Source organism: Anser anser (genome assembly GCF_964211835.1).
Source record: "Anser anser genome assembly, chromosome: W".
NCBI lineage: Eukaryota > Metazoa > Chordata > Aves > Anseriformes > Anatidae > Anser > Anser anser.
The window spans coordinates 13,898,696-13,906,951 of record NC_139731.1 but is presented as its reverse complement, the minus strand read 5'-3'; positions in this window follow the sequence as shown (position 1 = coordinate 13,906,951).

The window sequence follows — 8,256 nt, the reverse complement described above, 5'->3', positions numbered from 1 at the left end:
GCTGGAGCGGCTGCAGGAGCTGGAGTGGCTGCAGGGGCTGGAGCGGCTGCAGGAGCTGGAACTGGAGCGGCTGCAGGAGCTGGAGCGGCTGCAGGAGCTGGAGCTGGAGCGGCTGCAGGAGTTGGAGCGGCTGCAGGAGCTGGAGCTGGAGCGGCTGCAGGAGCTGGAGCTGGAGCGGCTGCAGGAGCGGGAGCTAGGTTGCTAGTAGCATCAATTGCAGCTCGATAGGCACAAGCCAGACCCCAGCACGCTACAGTGATTTGTGTCACTTTGGAACTGCCAGAGTCATGACACCTTTTTTTCAAGCATTCTGCCAGATTTTTAGGATTTTGCAGTTGTTCAGGGGTGAATGTCCAAAACACTGGAGGTGACCACTGCTCCAGAAACCTGCCCATATCCTCCCACACTCCCTGCCACTCACAACTATCCTGCTTCAAGACAGATCTCCGGATGAGATTCCTGAGTAGTTGTTTAACCCTCCACAAAACCTGAAGCGCATTCAGGAGACATAACAACAAGAGCAGGCTGGTCTGAGTATCCCAAGGATATTCAACATCTCGGAGAGCCACCGTAACTAGCTCGGGGGATAAGAGGGTGGTGGTGAAGGAGAAAGGGAGAGTGAACAGGTAGGGAAACATGTCTTCCCCTGTCCCCTTCACAGATTGGCTCCCTAACGAAAACAGGCAATAGGTGTAATTGCTAATAGTTTCCGAGATTTGGTTTCCAAAGTATAGAGTCGACGTCAGTGCTGAGTACAAATACCAGGTTAGAGTCGTGACCAGATATTTCATCATTTCATAAGCCATTGTTACACCGCACAGTACCATAACAATCTTAAACCAGGGCCCGGAAAGGATAAACAGTGCAACAGGGAGCACATACAGAAAGTAACGCACCATAAAACTCAATTTGGAATACAGGTACAGCAGACTGGAGATTAAGGCAATCAACATCGTGACTAGCAACTATTAAGCAGGTCCAATACTTACACCAATTTTAGTTTAACACACTCTGGTCAAATTTGTCGATATCTCAACCCTTCGAGCCCCACGTTGGGCGCCAAAAGGGCTGTTGTGGTTTAACCCGGCTGGCAGCTAAACACCACACAGCCGTTCGCTCACCCTCCCCCCTCCCTCTCTGGGATGGGGGAGAGAAACGGGAAAGTGAAGCCGGTGAGTTGAGATAAAGACAGTTTATTAAGACAGGAATATAATAATAACAATAATAATAATAATAGTGATAATGATAATAGTATTAATAATAATAATGTGTAAGAAAACAAGTGATGCACAATGCAATTGCTCACCACCCGCTGACTGATGCCCAGCCTATCCCCGAGCAGCCGGCCCCCCACCCCAGCCAGCCACCCCTATGTATTGTTTAGCATGACGTCAGATGGTATGGAATACCCCTTTGGCCAGTTTGGGTCAGCTGTCCTGGGTCTTTCCCCTCCCAGCTCCTGCTGCACCCCCAGCCTGCTCGCTGGCAGGACAGAGCGAGAAGCCAAAAAGTCCTTGGCCTGGTGTAAACACTGCTCTGCAACAATTAAAACATCAGCATGTTATCAGCGCTCTTCTCACCCTAATCCAAAACATAGCACCCTACCAGCTACTATGAGGGAAAATTAACTCTGTCCTAACTGGAACCAGGACAACAGCCCAAAGTAGACAGAGCAGAGGTGAAAAACTTCTGGTCAAAGAGTGTTTATATGGGTTCAGTTGTTCATATTACACTGAAGAGGAGATAAAATTTGCATTCAATTCTGTAGGGAATGAAGCCCAAGATCAACCCATCTCTGAGGTCCAGTTCCTACCAGATTTGGTATCTTGCACTTAGAAACTCCTTCTGGCCAACAGTTTCACTGCCCTGATCGGGAAGGAGCTGTTGCAAGGGTGGAAGTCTTGCAGGGACCTGAAATACTTGCTGTGATCCTGTTAGGGGATTTGAAGCACACTGAAATCAGTGGGAGCTGATGGAGATACACCTAGCACAGGATTGTGTTCCTGGGCTATAAATCTGTGTTTCTTTATTTGCTGGTGACACAGCACATGCCCAATTGCATGGGGAGAGCACGGGAATTAATTATCAGCAGCCCCAGATGTGTCCACACTGCTTTTAGCACATATTTCCTAATCACCTTCAATGAATTAAGTGGAATCTCGGGGTGATTCATGGAAGAACTCTACAACTCAAAGCAAATGAGTTATAAAGTAGGTATGTGGTTTATTTTGGCGCTGGGCACATGCGGGATAGCTCCCAAAGGCATGCGCACCCTAACGCGGCAACTTGCTTTGGTTATATGCAGTAAAAAGTTACATATGCATGAAGTTTCCCAATACGCCTATACATATGCATAACCTATCCCCGCTTTGTATTAAAATTAGCTCCAAGAAGTCATTTCCATAAACTCCTCCTGTCTGCGCTTGCGCAGTGCCTTCTGGTGGTGGTCGCTGGGGGTCGTGGGGATGAAGTCCGATAACTCCTCTTCATCACCACTAGTTGACCCCCTGCCTTTGTACAGACTCAGCTGCTCCTTGGCTCTTGTCCAAACCACAAGGTCCGTCTCAGCTGGTTTTTGAGACAAGTTCCCCATTTTTGTCAGGAAACATCTTCTGTGAGGGGCCCCGAGACTCCTTGTTTCAGTTAATTTGCACAGTAGTAAGCAAAGACACTCAGCAACATCTATTTTAATGCAATTAAGCAAGCCCCCATTCTTCCATCCCTGGCTTTAATAATTACAATTGTTTTATTTAGAAATCATTAATGCGATTAAGCAAGCCCCCATTCTTCTATCCCTGGCTTCAGGGGAAAGGGGAAAAATTGGATGCAAAAATTTCTTTTGAACAAGGGAAAATGGAAATAAAAGTAACATATTAAACTCTGAAATCTATTCCTGGCAAGTCCAGAGAAAGCTCCAGACGGGACTCCCTGAATGGATGTAATTATGAACCAAGTGTATCTGGGAGTTTGGGTTACAGGAATACCTGGGGGAGCAAAGAATGTAGTACCTGGAAAAGAAAAAAAAAATGTTTTAAAGGAAAATGCTCCCAAGGTATGCCAAAAGCAATACCCACTAAAGGTGGAAGACAGAAGGGGAATGGAAGGAATAATCAATAACTTTCTTAAATATGGTCTATTAGTAGAATGTGAGTAAGAATATAACACTCCATATAGGCCCAGTTAGAAAGGCAGATGGAACCTATCGTATAGTCCAGGATTTAAGGGACAGCAATAGGATCACAAAAGATTTATACCCTGTAGTAGCCAACCCCTATAACCTTTTGACAAAATTAGAAAACAGTCAAGTTTGGTTCACGGTACTAGATTGAAAGGATGCCTTTTTCTGCCTGCCCGTGGTGACTGAAAGCCAGAAACTCTTTGCCTTTGAATGGGAAAATCCTAGTAGAGGATGAAAAACTAAGCTTACTTGGACTGTGTTACAACAGGGGTTCAAGAATAGCCCCACCATATTCGGGAAACAACTAGCCTGTGATCTTGAAGCTTGGAAAAGCCCTTCAGGAAAAGGGGACACTGTTGCAATACATAGATGAGCTGTTGATAGCTACCGAAGAAGAAAAGGACTGTGTAGAATGGACAGTTTACTAAATTTTTTTGGCCCAGCCTCTTTCCTTAGTAACAGAGTTTACTGAATCAAGACCACAGACCAGACTTAAAGGAAACACCCCTAGAAGATGTGGAGGATTGGTATATTGATGGCAGCAGCTTCATCCGCCAAGGACGTCGCCTCACAGGGTATGCGATAACAAACATCAGCCCAAAAGGCTGAAATCATTGCCTTGGTAAGAGCTCTTGAGCTGGCAAAAGGGAAAAGAATTAACATTTGGACAGATTTGAAATATGCCTCTGGTGTGGTGCATGCACATGGGACAATTTAGAAGGAGGGAGGCATCCTCTATTAAACATGCAGAAGAGATACTGAAGTTACTAAAGTTACCATTATGCACTGTGAAGGACATCAAACAGGGGATACTGATATTGGAAGAGGAAATAGATTGGCTGATGCAGAAGCCAAAGGGGTGGCAGAACGGGCATCTGAGAGTCAAATTTTGGCACTAGTACCAGGAACAGAAAACCAGGCATTAACAAAAGCCTTAGAAAATGAAGTAGAATATTCTAAGATCGATAAGCAATTAATTGAAGATGTAAACGGAAAGTGTTACCTACAGGTTTAACACAAATGATGGGAGAATTAATACCATATTATATTGGATGGTAATTGGAGAACATAATAAAGCATGCTGGGTAGCTGAAGTATTATAACAGTTTTTAAGTAGAAAATGGATAGGACCTAATTTGTACACCATTGTCAGACAGGTATTGAAACAATGCATCATATGTCTTACATGTCATATGTCGTAAAAATAACCCACAGACGGGAATCAAACCCCAAATGGGAACAACAGGGAAGGGAAATGTTCCTGGGAAACAGTGGCAAATTGATTTTTTTTGGACTCCCAAGAAAAGGGGGGTTTAGATGCCTATTGGTACTAACAGAAACCTTTTCCAGATGGCCAGAAGCATTCCCATGTAGAACTAACAAAGCCAGAGAACTGTCCAAAGTATTGCTGAATGAAATTACACCGAGATTTGGTGTACCCTCAGTAATGTCATCTGACAGGGGACCACACTTCACTGCAGAACTGACCCAACAAGTCAGCAAAGTTCTGGGGATTGATTGGCAACAACACACTCTGTCACCCTGTATAAGCCACAGGCAAATGGCCAAGTGGAAAAAAAAAAAAAAGAATCATTTGATAAAAGAACAGATTGCTAAAATCTATCAAGAAACCAATATGCATTGGTAAAACTAAGCCCCTCTGAGATATTGTATGGCAGGCCTTACCAAATACCATACAAAGGAGAAGATCTGACACAAGTAGGAAACCAATATTTGCAACAACATATTATAGTTTTGGGCAAGCAACTAGAACAAATCAATAAGAACATTTTAGGCACTAGACCTTTTATTAGCCTCCCAAGGAGAAGTATGCACTTTAATAAATATTAGTTGCTCTATGTATGTAAATGAGGCAGGACGAATTGAGACTGATCTCAAAAATATTTGGGAAAAGACCAAGATCTTACATAAGGTAGCTCAAGGTGACACCTCGTGGGTTCGAGAATTATGGAGCAAACTGACCTCTTGGTTGCCCAACTTTTCTTGGCTTAAGGAATTGTTTATAGGAATATCGATCTTGCTTTTACTTGTATTCTTAACCTGTGTATTGGTACAATGTGCATTTTGGTGCTGTATGAAAGGACTAGATGATTATGAAACCTGGAAGTGTAACTGAATCAAGCACCAAGTAGAAACCAATAAGAATTTTATGAAAACTTTGAATCAAGAAGGAGTGTTATAAGCAAAAGAATTTGCTTAGGATAAAGAAAAGGGGGGACTTGAGACGGGGAACAAGATAAAGGATGGTGATTCCTAGGTCTTAGCCAGCACAATTGTATGTTAATGACCCAAAGATAAGGGAACAAAAGACTGTATGCATAGATAATGGCACCAACAAGAACTGGCTTGACTGCTGAAGTCTGTCAAAGACAGGAAAGGCCAGAAGATTAGCAGCGAGGAAGACTTCTGGCCTTCAACAAAAGACCACCAGAGTGTGATGTATAAGGAATGTTTGTTCATTATTTCTCATGGCTATATTAAGAAGGGAACAAAAAGGAGTCACCCAGGCGGTGGTAAGAACCTTGAGACATCCTGCCTGTTGATGTTCCGGACATAAGATTGAGAGAACCTTGCCTTGTGTAAATAATACAATTGCCAAACCAATAACCCACTGCCCTATCTTAATACAAACTAACATGACCAATTAAGGAGGGGAAAACACCACATACCAAGCGGAGGAAGACTACGGCCTTCATCCGCGCGACCACCAGAGGGACCAGAGATGACCCCCTAGCAACAGTCGACGCAGCCTCAGTACTAGGAAGGGGCTACGTAACCCCGGAAGAACTTGATGATAAAAGGGGACTGCGAAAGGGGGGGGGGGGCGCGCGCCGTTTGGAGGAGCATGGACTCCCCAGCCGCCCAGTGCTGTTTTGCTTGCTGATCGCTTACTCGATAAACTAATTCTTTCTGGCTAAAAGAGTAATTTATAACAAATTTGGTGCCATGACTTGGATAGAGGTAATTTGATCGGGAAACCTATCGAGGGGGGCGCCCCGCCGATTTCGGCGGCCTTCGCCGGGACTATTCCCGTTCAAGCCCTCTACCAACGAACCCTAAATTTTGGGCAGCAAGCAAATAAAGCCGGCAAAACCCCTAGGTAATCTTTGTGCATGAAGGCCAAACGAAGACCCACGGAGTGGGTAAGTATAGGCCGGTGATCCGTTCGGTTGGGGTTGGTGATCCCGGAGTGCGTCTGTGTGAGACGTCCAATTGAGGACGAAGTGAGTGTGGACCCCTCAGTAGTGCGGTTCCCACATCCCGCGAGGGACTGGGCCACGACAAGGGGGAAGCGGCTGTGTGTGTGTGTGAAGGCGCTCCGGAAGATGGGACAGAAGAAGAGTAAGCCTTCTGGTCCCATGGGAGGGGTAATGCCTAGTGCTAGGTTGCCCCCTATTCCCCCAGATAGTCCACTGGGGTTAATGATTAAGAATTGGAGTGATTCCCCTTCTAGGCGGGGAAAGGATAAAGTAAAAATGATTCATTATTGTGTTGAAGTTTGGGGAGGTAGGCAAATTATTGGCCCATATCTGGGTCGTTTGAAGACTGGGTTTGCCAAGCCTTAAACGTTTATGTAAATGCAAAGGAACCTTTTTGTTTAGAGGAGAGCGAATATGCGAGCCTTTGGATTGGCTCATAGAATCGAGTTAATCTGTACCCTTTAAAAGAAAAAGGAGGGGCAAAATTACAAATTGTGGAGCCAAAATTACAATTTGTGGAGCAAGAGGTAAAGTACTTGGGTCACCAGTTAAGTAAGGGGACTAAGAAGTTCAGACAGAATCAGTGGAATATTGGCTTTAGCATCCCCGCGAACTAAAAGGCAGGTATGGCAACTGTTAGGGTTGACCGGATACTGTAGACAATGGATAGAGGATTATAGTGGAAAGGTAAAATTTCTCTATGAAAAACTGACTAGAGACAGGTTGCTGAAATGGACTCGGGAAGATGAGGAACGACTGAACAAGTTAAAGGAGGAATTAGCACGCCCCCATGTGTTAAGCTTACCAGATTTAAGGAGGCCGTTTTGTTTTTCTTTGTGAACAGCGCAGAAGGCACAGCATACGGAGTGCTGGCCCAAGAATGGGCAGGGAGTAAAAAACCTGTGGCCTATTTGTCTAAATTATTGGATCCGGTTAGCCGGGGTTGGCCAAACTGTTTGCAGGTAGTGGTAGCTGCTGCCTTGTTAGCGGAAGAAGCACAGAAGATCACTTTTGGGGGGGAAATCAAAGTAATATCTCTACACAATATATGCGGGGTACTGCAACAGAAGGCAGAGAAATGGATCACTGACGCCACATTATTAAAATATGAAGGAATTTTGATTTCCTCTCCAAAATTAACCTTAGGAACAACCTCCCTACAGAACCCTGCTCAATTTCTTTATGGGGAACCAAATGAGTCCTTAGGACATGATTGCCTCCGAAATATAGAAGAGCAAACGAAATTGAGACCTGATCTAGAGGAAGTGGAATTACCCATCGGTGAACAGATATATGTGGATGGTTCCTCGAGAGTAGTCGAGGGAAAGCAAAAATCAGGATACGCGTTAGTAAACGAGAAAACATTTGAGATAGTGGAATCTGGACCTTTGAGTCCTAGCTGGTCTGCCCAAGCTTGCGAGCTATATGCCATATTGCGGGCCCTAAAATTGTTGAAAAATAAAAGCGGTACAATATATATAGATTCAAAATATGCTTATGCAGTAGTACATACATTTGGCAAAATATGGGAAGAAAGGGGGCTCATCAATTCACAAGGAAAGGGTTTAATACATCAGGAATTGATTACCCAGGTTTTACAAGCTATCAGAGAGCCCAAAGAAATTGCCATAGTGTGAGAAACACTCCGTAGCCAATAACTTAGGCTCAGGCGAGGATCTCAGTGAAGTAGTAATTTATTCGTGATTGCAATGGCGGGCGCCCCACAAGCAGGAGAGCGCGCCTACTAGTTCCAAAACACAGTTTATATACTTTTTGATGACAGGACCCTCCCCTGTTTCCCCACTGGAGTGGGTAATCCAGGTTCACAATCTATCTGATGCTTCATAGACAATGCCT